Raw genomic sequence first — 21,922 nt, 5'->3', positions numbered from 1 at the left:
TGTGCAAAAGGCATGAGGAGGTAGGCGAATAATTACAATATTGCAGATTAAAACTGGAGTGATAAATGATCAGATGATCATGTACAGGTAGAGATATTGGTGTGCAAAAGAGCAGAAAAGTAAATAAATAAAAACTGTGGGGATGAGGTAGGTGAAAATGGGTGGGCTATTTACCAATAGACTATGTACAGCTGCAGCGATCGGTTAGCTGCTCAGATAGCTGATGTTGGAAGTTGGTGAGGGAGATAAAAGTCTCCAACTTCAGCGATTTTTGCAATTCGTTCAAGTCACAGGCAGCAGAGAACTGGAACGAAAGGCGGCCGAATGAGGTGTTGGCTTTAGGGATGATCAGTGAACTTGGCACCCTATGGCGGTGCCAAGTTGAAAGTCACTGAGCTCGTCAGTGCAGGCCATTCTACTGCCAATGTTTGTCTATGGAGATTGCATGGCTGTGATTTTTTTATACACCTGTCAGCAACCTGCCTCCACTTGACTCTCAGCTGTGCGATACACAATACCAGTCAAAAGTTTGGACACATCTACCCATTCAAGTGTTTTTCTTTATTTTTACGCACTGCTTATGTATGCCAGTTAGGCACTACACCCCTTGTAAAGCAGATTCATGTGCTTAATTTTAAGAATTTGTTTGGCTACTTATGTTTTAATAAGGTTTGTATCAAACTTATAGGCTTATTGTCTAGGCTACATGAGGTGTGTGACTATAATTAGGGGGAAAAAACGCTAAAAATACATTGTTTCTTATGCTGGTATTTTGTGGTGGAAAAATTAGCTGGTCTAGCATAACACGTTAACCCTGTTACCAATAGATAGACAGGCTAGAAATGTTTTAACAATTTCATTTTCCATTTCAGGTTACATTCAATTGCCACTCCCTGTTGCACACAACAAGTTTCCATTCTCCCTGTCACAAGGGCATTTTTTGCTGATTTAAGAAGAAATTGTCAACCCCTGTTACAGTCTAACCTGTTACTTTAATCTGCACTTAATAGGCACTTACTATAGTCTTTTTTTTTAATTCTCTTGAGATGGGATATCTAAAAAATAATAATAATAATTTGGACCAAGTCACACTTCTCAAAAGGGCACCGAATTGGTGGAACGACCCTTCCACTGATTGCAAATGTTAATCACATCCCAGTGAGATTCTGCTATCTTGGCATATTTCACTGTGGTAAGTAAAATTAAAGATGACTCTCTTATCATTTGATCTATGGTTATGTGGTCAAACCACTAATCCATTTAGCCATCTCTTTTATCAATTTATGCAGTCAACAAGAGCAATGCAAATAAAATAATGAACTGTTGTAAATGTTATAAAGAGGGTGCCTCAAATCACACCACTGGATGTTAACTTAGTTTCCAAGGATACCTTTTTCCTTCATATTTGTGAAAAAAATAAGTTCCTTGGGTAACACTTCCATTGAGCCTTGCTGAAAAGGGATACATTACAGGACAGCGCTGCATTTCCCAACAGCACGAACAGTAGTCTCTCAATTTATCATAACCGGCAAAGGTCAGAAAGAGACATGGCCTTACCTTTGAGGTCAGTACCTGCCAAACCTAACATGTATTCCTTGTGCCCTCTCAAAAGGAGTGCGTATCTAAACAGGTACCACAGCCACAGCCTCGATTCCACACTAACAGAAGCACCTGGCAGCTCTCTGACATCAAAAGCCAACCTGTACTACCGGTATTATGTAAGGGCAGGGTTTGTAACTTGACAGACACGCACACACACTTGTTAGGTTACAGTGAAGCGTGCTAGAAACTTCTCACATTTCAAAGACTGCTCCTTTCAAAAGGAAAAACAAAAACATTGACTGTAGTGAGACGCTGCTGCACGTGGGCATTGTTAGATAACATTACTGTATTGTACTCACAGGGGAAGTCTATGTGAGCCAATTAATTAGTGTACTCCTCTTTTGGTGCGACTCCCAGTTTTTTTAATTGACCTGCAGCTGATGACAATATCGATTGTGGGATTTTGGGCATGTCCACAGTCAATCTGTGTTTGCAATTAAATCATGCCAAATGTACAGTCATTTGAAGAGGTGAGTGAATGAGAGACAAAGAATACAGTACAGGGCTACTGCTATTGTTGTTATGCTAAAGTACTAAACTTAGCCCTCATGCTTTCAATTGACCTTTCAACATTGCCGTTGTCATTGCCGTTGTTTTTAGAGTGAATGATCTCATTGTTGATCCCGCCATATTGTGAAAAGTGTCATTCGGTAGAGTGGGAAAGAGCTCATTCAGTGCAGGGGTTAAGAGTTTAGTGGATTGTGTGAGGACATGGGAAGAGCCGTTTGCTCAATTTAATTTTGAAGCATGTGATTGGTTGGGCAGGGACAGTATTGTATTTACAACACTTAAACCACCAAACAAAAACTTGGTCCCTGAGGGGGGAAATTAAGACTTTGGACAGGCTACTAATCACTCATTACCCTTTTTGTTGATTTCTTTCTTTGCAAATATGGAAATAATCAAAGTGAGCTGTAACAGTTAACAAAACATTTCGGGATATACATAGGAATTCAGACTTCGTTATATCCTATTCCCCAATGGAATTACGTTTTACAAAACAATTATAATGGTTTTTCACAGCTCCCCTACATGGAACTCATCACTTGGCAGCGCTTGAGAGTGACAATGAAAGGGTCATTCAGCAGCTAAATCAGTTTGCTGCAAGAACTGGGATATGGACAGTGACACTCAAACTCAGTGACACTAGACCCCTTTTCGGGGTCTACTGGCAACCCACTTCACACCTCAGCTCTTTCCACCACAGTGCTGAGAAAGAGATAAGGGAATGATTCCCCCAACAAATACCAGAAGCTAACGCAGTACATCTGGTAACACTGTATGAACACCTTTTTCATAACCTTTTTAAAAACAGGCATGATATCTTTACGAATGACGTTCAGCTCCCGAGTGGCGCTTCGGTCTAAGGCACAGGCATCGCAATGCTAGAGGCATCACTACAGACCCTGGTTCAATCCTGGGCTATATCAAAACCGGCCATGATCGGGAGTCCCATAGAGTGGTGCACAATTGGCCCACTGTTGTCTGGATTAGGGGAGGGTTTGGCTGGGTAGGCTGTCATTGTAAATAAGAATTTGCTCTTAACTGACTTTCCTAGTAAAATTCTGTACCCCTTTCAAATAGTGTTACTCTATATCCTATAGCTTCTGTTGTTAGCATTTTCTTTTTTTTTCTTTTTTTTTATCCTGACTTGGTTTCCCTTGTTTTTTAAGACACAACATCCATGTGCTGTCAACAATTTCTCAGTTATTTACAATATATGCACTTTATGTACTGTAAATATTTTCTCAAAACACAGTAGCACCGGTAAAATAACTAGACGCTAGATTACAACTCCCGGTTGGTTTATTTTCTTTACAACAGAGCAATAGAGGAGAGAACTGAACATGAATATACCTGTTGACACGTTGACGGCATCTGACTCACTTTCTCTCATCTATTTCCTTTCATCAGCTAGGAGGGAGAAGGAAACAGAGGAACGAAGGAGCCGCCAAGTTCCAGGGATGTCTGGGGCTTTAGTGGCAGGTCACGACAAGTACCTTTTATCCAGTTTGAAATGAACAGCTGTTGGATCTCCTCAATCCTTGTGGATTACGATTCATAATCAAGGGGCTTAGACAAAGGATTCAATCAAACCATTCTATTCTATTCTTACAAAACACACACATACAGTTCACTCCCACTGTCCCACTTACACACGCTTTGGAGATGACACCACTGCTCAAACTATGGCACAAAGGAAAGTAAAGAAGTCACTACGACCTAATTGAATGGACAGATCATTAGGCTCATTTCATCAAATGGCTTATACCTGCAGCCTTGCTACCTATAAAAACTTGACAGAATCCAGATTTGAAAGCCATAGTAATTATTAGGGATGTAACGATTCACCAATTTGCATCGATCCCAGTTCAAATGTTAAAGATATGAGTGCATTGGTCTGTCACTCTAAACCAAACTAAATGTAGCATGCATGGTTCAGAAAATCACTACAAACGTTGACTATTTGTTGCTCAAATGACTTTATTTAACAAGGCAAGTCAGTTATGAACAAATTCTTATTTACAATGACAGCCTTCCCTGGCCAAACCCTAACCTGGATGATGCTGGGCCAATTGTGCGCTGCCCTATGGGATTCCCAATCACGGCCGGTTGTGATACAGCCTGGAATTGAACCAGGGTCTGTAGTGATGCAGTGCTTTAGACCGCTGTGCCATCGGGAGCCCACTTTCTTTCTGGAGCCTATCCGGAGCCCACTTTCTTTTCGGGAGCCCATACTGCTCATCTTTTGTGACAACTGTGTCCAATGTTGAACTAAGCATGTTGACAGTAACTGATCTACAAGTCATTTTGCATGCTGAACAACCCCAGGCAATATCAGTAGCCTAGTCAAACTGTGTGCTGTGCATAGCTTCGCGCGTTGACCAACAAGAATTAGGCCTAATCCTGATTTGGCACATCTGCATGTCACCTTCATAAAATGGCTTGGGCAATATTAGGCATTATTAGTTGAGTGTCAACCAATGTAACTTGCTAGGTTATTTTTATCATATACTATGTTGAAAATGGTGTTTTACCGGAATAAAAGTAGCAACGGAGACAAGTCTCATCTGGCTACAGTACATCTGGGCTTACATTAGATTTTATTTTGGTTGTTCATGTTCACTATCAGCAATAGTTTAGCTTGAAACAACTCACCAGACAGTTTATTAGGTACACCCATCTAGTACAGGGTCGGACCCTCTTTGCCTCCAGATCAGCCTGAATCTTTCAGGGCATTCTACAAGGTGTCGGAAATGGGATGTTGGTCCATGCTGATGCGATGGCATCAAGCAGTTGCTGCAGATTGAAAGGAGGTACATTCATGCTGCAAACCGCCCGTTCTGATCCCAAAGATGCTCTATTGGGTTGAGGTCTGGGGACTGCACAGGCCACTCAAGTAAACTGAACTCATGTTCAAGGCAATGTTTTTCCCTCCTCAATTGTCCAGCGATGGTGATCGCCGCGTGCCCACTGGAGCCGCTTCTTCTTGTTCTTAGCTGATAGGAGTGGAACCCGGTGTGGTCATCTGCTGCACTAGCCCATCCACGACAAGGATCGATGGATGGGCTATAACGAGATGCCGTTTTGCACACCAATTTTGTAATGTACCATTATTTGTCTGTTTGTGGCCCACCTGTTAGCTTGCACAATTTTTGCCATTCTCTTTTGACCTCTCTCATCAATGAGCTGTTTTCGCCCACAGGACTGTCACAGACTGGATGTTTTTCGTTTGTCGCACCTTTCTCAGTAAACCCTAAACTGTCGTGCATGAAAAGCCCTGGAGGGCGGCCGTTTCTGAAATACTGGATCCGGTGTGCCTGGCACCGACAATCATACCACGCTGAAAGTCACTGAGATCACTTGTTTTGCCCATTCCTACGTTCAATTGAACAGTAGCTGAATACCTCAATGCTTGACTGTCTGCTTTATATAGAAAGCAAAGGCCCAGGGCTGTGGAGGTCACAGAATTTCATCAGCTGGTGATTAACAAGCAAATAACTGTCGATCTCACGATAATTGACCAGGCTTCCACACCTAATACAGTCCTTTGGAACATCTAAATTTTAAAAGTCTAATAAATCCATGTAATATAGCTTACACCGTCACAATAAATCAATGATTTTATTTAGACAGTTCGAAAGAAGCATGATATTTTTTATTTTACCAGGCAAGTCAGTTAAGAACAAATTCTTATTTTCAATGACAGCCTAGGAACAGTGGGTTAACTGCCTGTTCAGGGGAAGAACGACAGATTTTTACCATGTTAGCTTGGGGGTTTGAACTTGGTACCCTGCCGACCCATATGAAGAAAATGTAGTCTATTTCAGAATAGCATACTCTTGAGTTGTCTTTATGTTAGGTCCTGATCTGGCTATGCCAAATGGCTGTGGGTTACACTAGTTCATTTAGCAGACAAGATTTGCTTAGAATAGTATGAAGAAGAAGATTGAACAAAGCTGAACAAAAGGGAAAGGATATTTTCTCCAAACGATTTGAGTGTGCACATGCGACAATTCTGTGTTGAGTGGTTAACAAAGAAATAGGTATTCCTATATCCTTAATTTATAATTATTAATGCAACTTTAGTTGTTCTCCAAACGTTGGGCTATATCATTTGATTTTTATTACATGTATTTTCTGCAGGCTGTAAACACTACATCAGTCACTCATTCACAATTTGACAAGCACTTGATAATGCCTAGAATATTATGGCGGCATCCCCTTTGTGTGGCCTTAATGCACCCTAAGAAAAAACATGCCTTTTGAAGCCATTCGCCGTTGTGCCACATCACCTGATTGGGTCTTTCTCACAGGCTACAAGTGAAGAGACACACCGGGGACGCAACTGCTCGCGTCCGTATCCAATTCCGAGGTGCATATTGAAGATATTGGAAGAACTGTCCACATTTACTTTTTTTTCAGCCAACAAGATGAGTAGGCCTAACGAACAGCAAAAGCACTAGCCTATGTCAATCTACTATCCCCCATAATACAAAAGTGTACCTATTCTTGTTCTTCATGATGCTCTCTGCGCTTTTAATGGACCTCTGAGACTATCACAGTGCAGGTGCATATATACGGAGACTTGATTACACACAGGTGGATTGTATTTATCATCAATAGTCATTTAGGTCAACATTGGATCATTCAGAGATCCTCACTTAACTTCTGGAGAGAGTTTGCTGCACTGAAAGTAAAGGGGCTGAATAATTTTGCACGCCCAATTTTTCAGTTTTTGAATTGTTAAAAATGTTTGAAATATCCAATAAATGTCGTTCCACTTCATGATTGTGTCCCACTTGTTGTTGATTCTTCACAAAAAAAATACAGTTTTATATCTTTATGTTTGAAGCCTGAAATGTGGCAAAAGGTCGCAAAGTTCAAGGGGGCCGAATACTTTCGCAAGGCACTGTATGCTGAGCACTTGTTGCTGCTTTTCCTTCCCTCTGCAGTCCAACTCATCCCAAACCATCTTAATTGGGTTGAGGTCGGTTGATTGTGGAGGCCAGGTCATCTGATGCAGCACTCCATCACTCTCCTTCTTGGTCAAACAGCCCTTACACAGCCTGACTGGCAACTACCCCTGGGGGCGACTTACCCCAATAGAAGATTATGTCATAGGGTTTCACAGAAGTATCCCTATGTTTTTTACCTCATCTGCACATAAAGAAACTTTGTTATTTTACCTTTTCCTTACACTCCATTATGTACAGTTAAACTAAACACATTATCATTTGAATAAGGCAAGATTTTAAATCCCAGCTCTTTAAATGAAGTTCAAGAGCAAATTCATTGGAATATAACCAACTGCCTGCCTTTCTTTATTGAATATGTTTTGGATTCCAAACCTCTCCGCCAAGTGTCACGCCTTGACCATAGAGAGCCTTTTTATTCTCTATTTTGGTTAGGTCGGGTTGTGACTAGGGTGGGTAATCTAGGTTGTTTTATTTCTATATTGGCATGGTATGGTTCCCAATCAGAGGCAGCTGTTTAGCGTGGTCTCTGATTGGGGATCATATTTAGACAGCCATTTCCCCACTGTTTTTTGTGGGATCTTGTTTATGTGTAGTTGCCTGTGAGCACTCCATAGCTTCACGTGTCGTTTGCTCTTTATTGTTTTTTTGCGTTTCACTACAATCAATGTACAGCTTGGTAAGTGTTCGTCATTTTTATTAAAAGACTCTGAACACGAAAATACAAAACATGGTCTGAATGTTATTTCGACGTTTGTGACAGAAGATCCCACCACACCAGGACCAAGCAGCATGCCCAGGAGGAGAAGGCATCCTGTACTTGGGAGGAGATCCTGGCAGGACAGGACTCCGACGACGGTCCACAGTCCGGAACCTCCGGCGACGGTCCACAGTCTGGAATCTCCGGCAACGGTCCACAGTCTGGAGCTTCCAGGCAAGCTGTCCAGTCCCGCTCCATGGCAGGAGCCCTCCTCTGCGCCGGTGCCCAGTCCAGGCACGGCGTCCAATCCAGCTCCAGGGCCGGAGCCTTCCTCTGCGTCGGGGCGCAGTCCGGGCACAGCGTCCAGTCCAGCTCCAAGGCCGGAGCCTTCCTCTGCACCGAAGTCCATGTCAGGTCCGGTGTCCAGTCCCGCTCCATGGCAGAAGCCTTCCTCCGCGTCGATGTCCAGTCCAGGCACGGCGTCCAGTCCCGCTCCATGGCAGGAACCTGCCTCTGCGCCGGTGCCCAGTCCAGGCACGGTGTCCAGTCCCGCTCCAAGGCCGGAGCCTTCCTCTGCGCCGGTGCCCAGTCCAGACACGGCGTCCAGTCCAGCTCCAAGGCCGGAGCCTTCCTCTGCGTCGGGGTCCGGGCACGGCGTCCAGTCCAGCTCCAAGGCCGGAGCCTTCCTCTGCACCGAAGTCCATGTCAGGTCCGGTGTCCAGTCCCGCTCCATGGCAGAAGCCTTCCTCTGCGACGATGTCCAGTCCAGGCACGGCGTCCAGTCCTGCTCCATGGCAGGAACCTCCTTCTGCGCCAGTGCCCAGTCCATGCACGGTGTCCATTCCAGCTCCAAGGCTGGAGAATTCCTCTGTGCCGGTGCCCAGTCCAGGCACGGTGTCCAGTCCAGCTCCAAGGCTGGAGCCTTCCTCGGCGCCGGTGCCCAGTCCGGGTGCGGCGGCCAACCCAGCTCCGTGGCCCCCCTCCACGCCGAGGCCATGTCTGGGCATGGCGTTCAAACCAGCTCCATGGCCGGACCCGTGGTCTTGGCGGGGGCAAAGTCCCACACCAGAGCCGCCACCGATGCTGGATCCGTGGGATGAGCGGGTTCTTTGTCCCGCACCAGAGCCGCCACCGATGCCCTTCCCATCCAAGATCTCCTCCCAAGTACAGGTGCGAGCGGAGTGGGTACTTCGCCGCGCACCGGCGCCTCCACCGATGCTAGATGCCCACCCGGACCCTTCCCTATAGAGTCAGGTCTTGCGGCCGGAGTCCGCAACTTTGGGGTGGGGGGGGTACTGTCACGCCCTGACCATAGAGACCCTTTTTATTCTCTATTTTGGTTAGATCGGGGTGTGACTAGGGTGGGTAATCTAGGTTGTTTTATTTCTATGTTGGCCTGGTATGGTTCCCAATCAGAGCCAGCTGTTTAGCGTTGTCTCTGATTGGGGATCATATTTAGGCAGCCATTTCCCCACAATTTTTTTGTGGGATCTTGTTTATGTGTAGTTGCCTGTGAGCACTCCATAGCTGCACGTGTAGTTTGCTCTTTATTGTGTTTTTGCGTTTCACTACAATCAATGTACAGCGTGGAAAGTGTTCGTCATTTTTATGAAAGGACACTGAACACGAAAATACAAAACATAATAAAGGTCAGAACGTGACAATGATGTATCTTAATGCTTAATGATTCACTACATGTATATATACACTGCTCAAAAAAATAAAGGGAACACTTAAACAACACAATGTAACTCCAAGTCAATCACACTTCTGTGAAATCAAACTGTCCACTTAGGAAGCAACACTGATTGACAATAAATTTCACATGCTGTTGTGCAAATGGAATAGACAACAGGTGGAAATTATAGACAATTAGCAAGACACCCCCAATAAAGGAGTGGTTCTGCAGGTGGTGACCACAGACCACTTCTCAGTTCCTATGCTTCCTGGCTGATGTTTTGGTCACTTTTGAATGCTGGCGGTTCTTTCACTCTAGTGGTAGCATGAGACGGAGTCTACAACCCACACAAGTGGCTCAGGTAGTGCAGCTCATTCAGGATGGCACATCAATGCAAGCTATGGCAAGAAGGTTTGCTGTGTCTGTCAGCGTAGTGTCCAGAGCATGGAGGCGCTATCAGGAGACAGGCCAGTACATCAGGAGATGTGGAGGAGGCCGTAGGAGGGCAACAACCCAGCAGCAGGACCGCTACCTCCGCCTTTGTGCAAGGAGGAGCAGGAGGAGCACTGCCAGAGCCCTGCAAAATGACCTCCAGCAGGCCACAAATGTGCATGTGTCTGCTCAAACGGTAAGAAACAGACTCCATGAGGGTGGTATGAGGGCCGGACGTCCACAGGTGGGGGTTGTGCTTACAGCCTAACACCGTGCAGGACGTTTGGCATTTGCCAGAGAACACCAAGATTGGCAAATTCTCCACTGGCGCACTGTGCTCTTCACAGATGAAAGCAGGTTCACACTGAGCACATGTGACAGACGTGACAGAGTCTGGAGACGCCGTGGAGAATGTTCTGCTGCCTGCAACATCCTCCAGCATGACCGGTTTGGCAGTGGGTCAGTCATGGTGTGGCATTTCTGTGGGGGGCCGCACAGCCCTCCATGTGCTCGCGAGAGATAGCCTGACTGCCATTAGGTACCGAGATGAGAGATGGGGTACCGAGATGTGGTCCTTCTGTGGCTCAGTTGGTAGAGCATGGCGCTTGTAATGCCAGGGTAGTGGGTTCGATTCCCGGGACCACCCATACGTAGAATGTATGCACACATGACTGTAAGTCGCTTTGGATAAAAGCGTCAGCTAAATGGCATATATTATATTATTATATTATTATATATTATCCTCAGACCCCTTGTGAGACCATATGCTGGTGCGGTTGGCCCTGGGTTCCTCCTAATGCAAGACAATGCTAGACCTCATGTGGCTGGAGTGTGTCAGCAGTTCCTGCAAGAGGAAGGCATTGATGCTATGGACTGGCACGCCCATTCCCCAGACCTGAATCCAATTGAGCACATCTGGGACATCATGTCTCGCTCCATCCACCAATGCCACGTTGCACCACAGACTGTCCAGGAGTTGGCGGATGCTTTAGTCCAGGTCTGGGAGGAGATCCCTCAGGAGACCATCCGCCACCTCATCAGGAGCATGCCGAGGCATTGTAGGGAGGTCATACAGGCACGTGGAGGCCACACACACTACTGAGCCTCATTTTGACTTGTTTTAAGGACATTACATTAAAGTTGGATCAGCCTGTAGTGTGGTTTTCCACTTTAATTTTGAGTGTGACTCCAAATCCAGACGTCCATGGGTTGATACATTTGATTTCCATTGATAATTTTTGTGTGATTTTGTTGTCAGCACATTCAACTATGTAAAGAAAAAAGTATTTAATAAGAATATTTCATTCATTCAGATATAGGATGTGTTATTTTAGTATTCCCTTTATTTTTCTGAGCAGTGTATATATAACAACAATAAGGATCAAACGTCATTGGATTATATTTACAACTTTTTCTAAATGACCAAAAATGTTATCAATTTACCTCAAAATCATTGAGGAAATTACATAAATATGTTGATGAAACAGATTGATCAAGACTAGAAGCAGCCAGAGGAACTGTTGAAAAAAGGATTTGTGACAAACTGTGTTTGAGAATTGGGGGGGCTTCTTACCCCAGGGGGCGTCTCACCCCATAGTACCCTAAGTCCTACCTTATTGATATTGTACAAGCTCTCAAATGGAGTAATTAAATTATTTCAAATCTGATTAATCAATGAATACAGATATTCATCTAAACACGGTAGATGACACATCCTTACTACACATTTATGACAAGCTAGGAGTTAATGGGAATGAAAACTTCTGTTGTAACATGCTGGAAACAGCACAGGGTCATCCCTATACCACAAAGTGCACCCTACCAGCACACACATTCCTCAAATATTACCCCATCTACAGCAAGCTCTGACAGGGCCGCCACAAAACACTTAACTGAGGTAAACAAGACAAGAGCCTTCCTTGTACTCTATCTGGACTGTCAGACTTCCATTTGCTAAAAAGACAACACACTAACACTTCAGAGATATGATGTGTTTTTCTTCATTATAGTATATAACATTTAACATTTACATTTAAGTCATTTAGCAGACGCTCTTATCCAGAGCGACTTACAAATTGGTGCATTCACCTTATGACATCCAGTAGAATAGTCACTTTACAATAGTGCATCTAAATCTTAAAGGGGGGGGGGGTGAGAAGAAATACTTATCCTATCCTAGGTATTCCTTAAAGAGGTGGGGTTTCAGGTGTCTCCGGAAGGTGGTGATTGACTCCGCTGTCCTGGCGTCGTGAGGGAGTTTGTTCCACCATTGGGGGGCCAGAGCAGCGAACAGTTTTGACTGGGCTGAGCGGGAACTGTACTTCCTCAGTGGTAGGGAGGCGAGCAGGCCAGAGGTGGATGAACGCAGTGCCCTTGTTTGGGTGTAGGGCCTGATCAGAGCCTGGAGGTACTGAGGTGCTGTTCCCCTCACAGCTCCGTAGGCAAGCACCATGGTCTTGTAGCAGATGCGAGCTTCAACTGGAAGCCAGTGGAGAGAGCGGAGGAGCGGGGTGACGTGAGACTATAAGACTTGAGTACTCGACATAGTGCCAAGTGCTTTCCAAAGAACTACCACAATCTTGATAAGATGACTGATAATGGCTTCAATGGCATTACGGTTGAGTTGCATTCCAGTGACAGGTGTGTCAACATTACAGTGTTGACACTTGCCATTGTTAAGCATCTGATTTGGTTGCTTTACCTAGTAGTATGCCCTCCTATATCTAGTCATGCTAACGCTACAGATGGCTCCTTGCCAATGGTGGTTGAGGAAACTCACTCGACCTGGTAAGTCTTAATTGCTAACTAGCATGGGATGGTTACCGTGAGGACATCACCTTGTGTGGCTACTGAACAAATGGCAACCTCCCTACAGCCTTACACAATATCATGACAGGGTAGCCCCTTAAAAAGGCTCAAGGCGTTGCTACATTAGCATTTTGGAAAGGGGATGAATGAACGTGTTTGTTCTAGTTTGTGTGCTCAATTGAAAGAGTCCATTAAGTAGTGTTTTACGCCTTGTTCCAAGTTGGGTCGGAAGTTCTGTACTTGCTGGGAGGAAAGTGCAAGGGAGAAAGTTCTAAGGAAGTATGTTGGTTTGTAAAGTATGCCTTATGTCACGTGCAAGCGAACTGCAAAAATCTGACAGAAAAATCCAACTTGCAACAACTCAACGCAGCATTGTCTCGCGATTGTTATTTTCAAATCAAATCGTTATATTTCACATGCGCCGAATACAACAAGTAGACCTTACAGTGAAACGCTTACTTACGAGCCCCTAACCAACTATGCAGTTTCAAAAAGATACAAATAAAATAAGAGATGAAAAGTAACAAGTAATTAAAGTGCAGCAGTGAAATAACAATAGCGAGACTATATACAGGGGGGAACCGATACAGAGTCAATGTGCCCCGGGAACCGGTTATTTGAGGTAGTATGTACACTACCATTCAAAAGATTGTGGTCACTTAGAAATGTCCTTGCATTTTTTCGGCATTAAAATAACATCAAATTGATCAGAAATACAGTGGAGACTTTGTTAATGTTGTAAATGACTATTGTAGCTGGAAACAGCTGATTTTTTAATGGAATATCTACATAGGCATACAGAGGCCCATTATCAGCAACCATCACTTCTGTGTTCCAATGGCACGTTGTGTTAGCTAATCCAAGTTTATCATTTTAAAAGGCTAATTAATCATTAGAAGACGTTTTTGCAATTATGTTAGCACAGCTGAAAACTGTTGTCCTGTTTGAAGAAGCAATAAAACTGGTCATCTTTAGACTGCTTGAGTATCTAGAGGATCAGCATTTGTGGGTTCGATTACAGGCTCAAAATGGCCAGAAACAAAGGACCTTCTTCTGAAACTTGTCAGTCTATTCGTCACTCTATTCCCCTGTGTTGAGGATCAGCGTGGCAGATGTGTTGTTACCTACCCTCACCACCAGAGGGCTGCCCGTCAGGAAGTCCAGGTTCCAGTTGCAGAGGGAGGTGTTTAGTCCCAGGGACCTTAACTTATTGATGAGCTTTGAGGGAACTATGGTGTTGAACACTGAGCTGTTGTCAATGAATATGCATTCTCACATACAGTGGGGAGAACAAGTATTTGATAACCTGCAAAATCTGCAGTGTTTCCTACTTACAAAGCATGTAGAGGTCTGTCATTTTTATCATAGGTACACTTCAACTGTGAGAGACGGAATCTAAAACAAAAATCCAGAAAATCCCATTGTATGATTTTTAAGTAATTAATTTGCATTTTATTGTATGACATAAGTATTTGATACATCAGAAAAGCATAACTTAATATTTGGTACAGAAACCTTTGTTTGGAATTACAGAGATCATATGTTTCCTGTAGTTCTTGACCAGGTTTGGACACACTGCAGCAGGGATTTTGGCCCACTCCTCCATACAGACCTTCTCCAGATCCTTCAGGTTTCGGGGCTGTCGCTGGGCCATACGGACTTTCAGCTCCCTCCAAAGATGTTCTATTGGGATCAGGTCTGGAGACTGGCTAGGCCACTCCAGAATCTTGAGATGCTTCTTAAGGAGCCACTCCTTAGTTGCCCTGGCTGTGTGTTTCGGGCCGTTGTCATGCTGGAAGACCCAGACACGACCCATCTTCAATGCTCTTACTGAGGGAAGGAGGTTGTTGGCCAAGATCTCTCAATACATGGACCCATCCATCCTCCCCTCAATACGGTGCAGTCGTCCTGTCCCCTTTGCAGAAAAGCATCCCCAAAGAATGGTGTTTCCACCTCCATGATTCACGGTTGGGATGGTGTTCTTGGGGTTGTACTCATCCTTCTTCTTCCTCCAAACACGGCGAGTGGAGTTTAGACCAAAAAGCTCTATTTTTGTCTCATCAGACCACATGACCTTCTCCCATTCCTCCTCTGGATCATCCACATGGTCATTGGCAAACTTCAGACGGGCCTGGACATGCGCTGGCTTGAGCAGGGTTACCTTGCGTGCGCTGTAGGATTTTAATCCACGAAGACGTAGTGTGTTACTAATGGTTTTCTTTGAGACTGTGGTCCCAGCTCTCTTCAGGTCATTGACCAGGTCCTGCCGTGTATTTCTGGGCTGATCCCTCACCTTCCTCATGAACATTGATGCCCCACGAGGTGAGATCTTGCATGGAGCCCCAGACCGAGGGTGATTGACCGTCATCTTGAACTTCTTCCATTTTCTAACAGTTGTTGCCTTCTCACCAAGCTGCTTGCCTATTCTCCTGTAGCTCATCCCTGCCTTGTGCAGGTCTACAATTTTATCCCTGATGTCCTTACACAGCTCTCTGGTCTTGGCCATTGTGGAGAGGTTAAAGTCTGTTTGATTGAGTGTGTGAACAGGTGTCTTTTATACAGGTAACAAGTTCAAACAGGTGCAGTTAATACAGGTAATGAGTGGAGAACAGGAGGGCTTCTTAAAGAAAAACAGGTCTGTGAGTGCCGGAATTCTTACTGGTTGGTAGGTGATCAAATACTTCTGGCAAGCAATAAAATGCTAAATAATTGCTTAAAAATCACACAATGTGATTTTCTGGATATTTGTTTTAGATTCCGTCTCTCACAGTTGAAGTGTACCTATGATAAAAATGACAGACCTCTACATGCTTTGTAAGTAGGAAAACCTGCAAAATCGGCAGTGTATCAAATAATTGTTCTCCCCAATGTAAGTGTTCATGTTGTCCAGGTGGGAAAGGGCTGTGTGGAGTGCAATGGAGATTGCATCATCTGTGGATCTGTTGGGGCGGTATACAAATTGGAGCGGGTCTAGGGTTTCTGGGATGATGGTGTTGATGTGAGCCATGACCAGCCTTTCAAAGCACTTCATGGCTTTGACGTTGATATTTCACTGCTGCTCTTTAATTACTTGTTACTTTTCCGCTTATTCTTTTCTGCATTTTTTAAAAACTGCATTGTTGGTTCGGGGCTTGTAAGTAAGCATTTCACTGTAAGATCTACACCTGTTTTATTCGGCGCATGTGACTAATAAAATTTGATTTGATGCTCCAGATACTCAACTAGTCTAAAGAAGGTCAGATACTAGTCTAAAGAAGGCCATTTTTATTGCGTATTTAATCAGAACAACAGTTTTCAGCTGTGCTAACATAATTATAAAAATGTTTTTCTAATGATCAATTAGTCTTTTAAAATGATAAACCTGGATTAGCTAACACAACGTGCCATTGGAACTCAGGAGTTTGGGTTGCTGATAAGGGGCCTCTTTACGTCTATGTAGATATTACATTTGTAAAAATCTGCCATTTCCAGCTACATTATTTAATTAACTAGGTAGACAACAAGGTAGACTAAATTCGAGCAAGGGTTGCCTTCCAGAGAGACATCAGAGATTGTAACATTCTCTGTTTCGCAGAAACATTGCTCTCTCATGATATGTTGTCGGGATCGGTCCAGCCACTGGGCTTTTCTCCATGCATCGTGCCGACAGAGATAAACACCTCTCTGGGAAGAGGAAGGGCGGGGGTGTAAGCTTTAGAATGAACAACTCATGGTGTAACCATAACATTCAGGACAAGTCCTTCTGCTCATCTGATCTAGAATTCCTTACAATCAAATGCCGGCCATTTAACCTACCAAGAGAACTCTCGTCAGTTATAGTCAGAGAGGTGGAAATTCCCTCTCAAGCAGACACCAAGACAGCCATCAAGGAACTTCAGAAGGCTATATGCAAACTGGAAGATGTAGAAGAAAAAGAAACGCACACCTATTTAGGCGAGGTGCTGGCGAGCAGAGTATATGCAAACTGGAAACCATACTTCCTGAATCTGCTTTTATTGTAGCTGGGGATTTTAACACAGCAAATTTCAGAACAAGGCTACCTAAATTTGACCAGCATATTGATTTAAACCTGTTAACCCTCTAAAGGCACTGGATCACTCTTCACTTTATACAATGCCACCCTAAATAATGTCACTTTAATTATGTTTACATATCTGACATTACCCATATATACTGTATTTTATACCATCTATTGCACCTTTCCTATGCCGCTCGGCCATCGCTCATCCATATACTTATATGTACATATTCTCATTCACCCCTTTAGATTTGTGTGTATATGGTAGTTGTTGGGGAAATGTTAGATTACTTGTTAGATATTACTGTACTGTCGGAACTTGAAGCACAAGCATTTCGCTACACTCACATTAACATCTGCTAACCATGTGTATGTGACAAATAAAATTTGATTTGAGACTTGCTTTGGCCAAGAAACACGACCAATGGATATTAGACCAGTGGAAATCTAATGAGTCGAAATTTGCTATTTTTGGTTTTTGGTTGTGAGATGCAGAGTAGGTGGACGGATGATCTCCGCATGTGTGGTTCCCACCGTGAAGCTTGGAGGAGGAGGAGATGTGATGGTGTGGGCGTGCTTTGCTGGTGACACTGTCAGTGATTTATTTTGAATTCAAGGCACACTTAACCTACATGGCTACCACAGCATTCTGTAGTGATACGCCATCCCATCTGGTTTACGCTTAGTGGGACTATATTTTGTTTTTCAACACGACAATGTCCCAACACACGTCCAGGCTAAAATATATTTGAACACTTTTTGGGTTACTAAATTATTTCATATGTGATATTTCATAGTTTTGATGTCTTCACTATTATTCTACAATATAGAAAATAGTAAAAAAAATCAAGAAAAACCTTGAATGAGAGAGTGTGTCCAAACGTTTGACTGGTACTGTACATGAACATAAATTACACAAGATAATCCTTTAAAGAGGGTGGCAAGAAGCGAAAATTATTTTTCATATTACCTTAGAACTGTACAGATACAATCTTGTCAACAAAATCTCAAGGTGCAGCTGTTCTGTACCAACTCTGTGTTTCAGTGTTCATCTCTATGATCAGAGTCTATTAGGGGTCACGCATTCATTTCTCAATTTTCTCTCTTTCTAGATTGGTTGATAAATCAAATTATTGCCTGTAGGTTTTTACAGCCTGTGGGCGTTGACTCAGGACGGATGTATGACCAGTGTCAGTCCACTAAGTAATAGCTTTAAGAGTTTTCTTTCTATGGGCATGTTGTCACCGGTGAAGAACGAAAGGGAACACGCACCAGCTTTTTGAGATATACTTACAGGAGTTCACTTCCATAATAATTACAATAATAGACAGGGCTCTCTTGTCATGCTTCTCTACTTGGGTTTAGCAACCATTGAAAAGAAAACTAGAAAATAGTACTGTTTTTCCATTTTGAGACGCTGTCGTCAGTAGACACTTCCTCAAAATAGTCCGATTTAATCTAAGATAATTCAAGAAATCTGTCATTAATTTAGGTGATTTTCCCAAGAAGATCCGAGTCGCGCAATTTTACATCTAACTAAGATGTTTGGTGCAGGATTTCTTAATGAAAAAATGTGCATGAAAACGAATCGTCTCTTGTTGAATAACAACAATAACAAAATATATATTTTTTATATACACCTTTATTTAACTAGGCAAGTCAGTTAAGAACGCATTCTATTTTCAATGACGGCCTAGGAGCGGTGGGTTAACTGCCTCGTTCAGGGGCAGAACGACAGATTTTCACCTTGTCAGCTCGGGGGATCCAATCTTGCAACCTTACAGTTAACGAGTCCAAAGCAATAATGAGTCCAACGCAATAGCGACCTGCCTCTCTCTCGTTGCACTCCACAAGGAGACAGCCTGTTACGCAAATGCAGTAACACAAGGTAAGTTGCTAGCCAGCATTAAACGTGTCTTATAAAAAACAATCAATCATAATCACTCGTTAACTACACATGGTTGATGATATTACTAGATATTATCTAGCATGTCCTGCGTTGCATATAATCTCACTGAGCATACCAGTATCTAAGTATCTGACTGAGCGGTGGTAGGCAGAAGCGGGCGCGTAAACATTCATTCAAACAGCACTTTCGTGCATTTTGCCAGCAGCTCTTCGTTGTGCGTCAAGCATTGCTCTGTTTATGACTTCAAGCCAATCAACTCCCAAGATGAGGCTGGTGTAACCGGCTGGTGTAACCGAAGTGAAATGGCTAAGTGAAATGGTAGCGCGCTAATAGCGTTTCAAGCGTCACTCGCTCTGAGCCTTCTAGTAGTTGTTCCCCTTGCTCTGCATGGGTAACGCTGCTTCGATGGGGGCTGAAAACTGTTGGCCTTCTTTAGAGTTGAGTATAGTTGAGTATCTGGAGCATCAGCATTTGTGGGTTTGATTACAGGCTCAAAATTTCAAGAAACAAAGGACTTTCTTCGGAAACTCATCAGTCTATTCTTGTTCTGAGAAAAAAAGGCTATACCATGCGAGAAATTGCCAAGCAACTGAAGATCTTATACCACACTGTGTACTACTCCATTCACAGAACGAGAAATTTCCAAGCAACTGAAGATCTTGTACCACACTGTGTACTACTCCCTTCACAGAACAGTGCAAACTGGCTCTAACCAGAATAGAAAGAGGAGTAGGAGGCCCAGGTGCACAACTGAGCAAGAGGACAAGTACATTAGAGTGTCTAGTTTGAGAAACAGACGCCTCACAAGTCCTCAACTGGCAGCTTCATTAAATAGTACCAGCAAAACACCAGTTTCAATGTCAACAGTGATGAGGTGACTCCAGGATACTGGCCTTTCAGGCAAAGTTGCAAAGAAAAAGCCATATCTCAGACTGGCCAATAAAAATAAAAGATTAAGATGGGAAAAGAATACAGACACTGGACAGAGGAACTCTACCTAGAAAGCCTCTTCACTGTTGATGTTGGGACTGGTGTTTTGCGGGTACTATTTAATGAAGCTGCCAACATCAAAAACATGGTAAAAATGTCATTACTGACTATGAAAGAGGTGGGAATGTTGTTCCCTTGGCATATAATTGCTACATTTACTATCAATACATCATGAAAAAAAGGTTTTCCAGGTTGTATTTTGGCGATTATTTTTCGCAATGTGAATTTTGGGTCACGACTGAGACAATATGGTTCAATTTGGGTCATGAGGCAAAACCAGTTGAGAACCACTGGTCTAGTGATTATTAGCGAGCTGGACAGTCAAATCATATCAAATTTTATTTGTCACATGCCCCGAAGACAACAGGTGAAATGCTTATTTACAAGTCCTTAACCAACAATGCAGTTAAGAAAAACAAATACTACCCATCCCGCATGCGGGAGCGTAACGTAGCCTCAAACTAATTATCATAACGCAGCGGACATAAATCTTCCTAGAAAATGTTCCTATTCATGAAAATCACAAATGAAATATATTGAGACACAGCTTAGCCTTTTGTTAATCACACTGTCATCTCAGATTTTTTAAATATGCTTTACAGCCAATGCTAGACAAGCATTTGTGTAAGTTTATCATAGCATAATGCTATGGCTAGGCTCTGCTAGCATCAGGCAATATTTTCACAAAAATAAGAAAAGCAATCAAATTAAATAATTTACCTTTGAAGAACTTCAGATGTTTTCACTCAGGAGACTCCCAGCTGGTCCTTTATTTTAGGAGGGAGATCAAGCTGATCCTAACTGTTATATGCCTATTTCTATTTGCCCAGTTTGGAAAAACTTGTCAATAATCAACAGACTGGCTTTTTTGATGTCTATAGTATTCTCTTGGGTATGCAATCTGGTTACCGCTCAGGTTATGGATGTGTCACTGCAAGCTTAAATGTCCTCAATGTTGTCACCATTGCCCTTGATTCTAAACAATATTGCGCGACTATTTTTATTGACTTGGCCAAAGCTTTTGATAAGGTAGACCATTCCATTCTTGTGGGTCGGCTAAGGAGTATTGGTGTCAAGGAGGATCTTTGGCCTTGTTTGCTAACTAGCTCTCTCAAAGAGTGCAGTCACCAAGGGAGTACCCCAAGGCTCAATCCTATGCCCCACGCTCTTCTCAATTTACACCAAAAACATAGCTTAGGCAGTAGGAAGCTCTCTCATCCAATTATATGCAGATGATAGTCTTATACTCAGATGGCCCCTCCGCGGATTTTGTGAAAAATGCTCTACAACAAAGCTTTCTTAGTGTCCAACAAGCTTTCTCTACCATTAACCTTGTTCTGAACACCTCCAAAACAAAGGTCATGTGGTTTGGTAAGAAGAATGCCCCTCTTCCCACATAAGGTTTAGAGCTTGAGATAGTCACCTCATACAAGTACTTGGGAGTATGGCGGTTCACTGTCCTTCTCTCAGCATATATCAAAGCTGCAGGCTACAATTAAATCTAGACTTGGTTTCCTCTATCGTAATCGCTCCTCTTTCATCCCAGCTGCCAAACTAACCCTGATTCAGATGACCATCCTACCCATGCTAGATTACGGAGACATAATTTATAGATCGTGAGGTAAGGGTGGTCTCGAGCAGCTAGATGTTCTTTACCATTCGGCCATCAGATTTGCCACCAGTGCACCTTATAGGACACATCACTGCACTCTATACTCTGTAGACTGGTCATCTCTGTATACCCGTCGCAAGACCCACTGTTTGATGCTTATTTATAAAACCCTCTTAGGCCTCACTACTCCCCCCTATCTGAGATACCTACTGCAGCCCTCATCCTCCACATACAACACCCATTCTGCCAGTCACATTCTGTTAAAAGGTCCACAAAGCACACACATCCCTGGGTCGCTCCTCTTTTCGGTTTGCTCCAAACTGGACAGTTTTATCTCAATCTCTTCATTCAAAGACTCAATCATGGACACTCTTACTGACAGTTGTGTTTGCTTTGTGTGGTGTAGTGTTGTCTCTCCTTTCTTGCCTTTTGTGCTGTTGTCTGTGCCCAATAATGTTTGTACGGTTTTGTGCTGCTACCATGTTGTGTTGCTACCATGTCGTTGTTATGTTGCTACCATGCTATGTTTTTGTCTTAGGTCTCTCTTTATGTAGTGCTGTCTCTCTTGTTGTGGTGAGTGTTTTGTCCTATATTTACATTGTATTTATTTCCTAGGCCCCCATCCCCACAGAAGGCCTGTTGCCTTTTGGTAGGTACTCATTGTAAATAAGAATTTGTTCTTAACTGACTTGCCTA

The 21,922-nt window shown here is 43.3% G+C and overlaps 1 protein-coding gene across 2 annotated transcripts in view; it reads right to left on the bottom strand.

The window, feature by feature from the left end:
- chl1a (cell adhesion molecule L1-like a) overlaps positions 1 to 21,922 on the bottom strand; it is a 138,820-nt gene that overhangs the window by 99,390 nt on the left and 17,508 nt on the right. Inside the window, exon 1 of one of the 2 annotated variants that reach the window (XM_035740679.2) lies at positions 1,558 to 1,677. The exons of the other annotated variant lie outside the window; for it this stretch is intronic. The gene's annotated coding sequence lies outside the window, so the exon portion shown is untranslated. Of the gene's footprint in view, positions 1 to 1,557; positions 1,678 to 21,922 lie in introns of those variants that run through there. 2 annotated transcript variants of the gene reach the window in all.

This window comes from Oncorhynchus keta, chromosome 28 (assembly GCF_023373465.1).
Source record: "Oncorhynchus keta strain PuntledgeMale-10-30-2019 chromosome 28, Oket_V2, whole genome shotgun sequence".
In the NCBI taxonomy this organism is placed as follows: Eukaryota; Metazoa; Chordata; class Actinopteri; order Salmoniformes; family Salmonidae; genus Oncorhynchus; species Oncorhynchus keta.
This window is presented reverse-complemented; position numbering and strand designations above follow the sequence as displayed.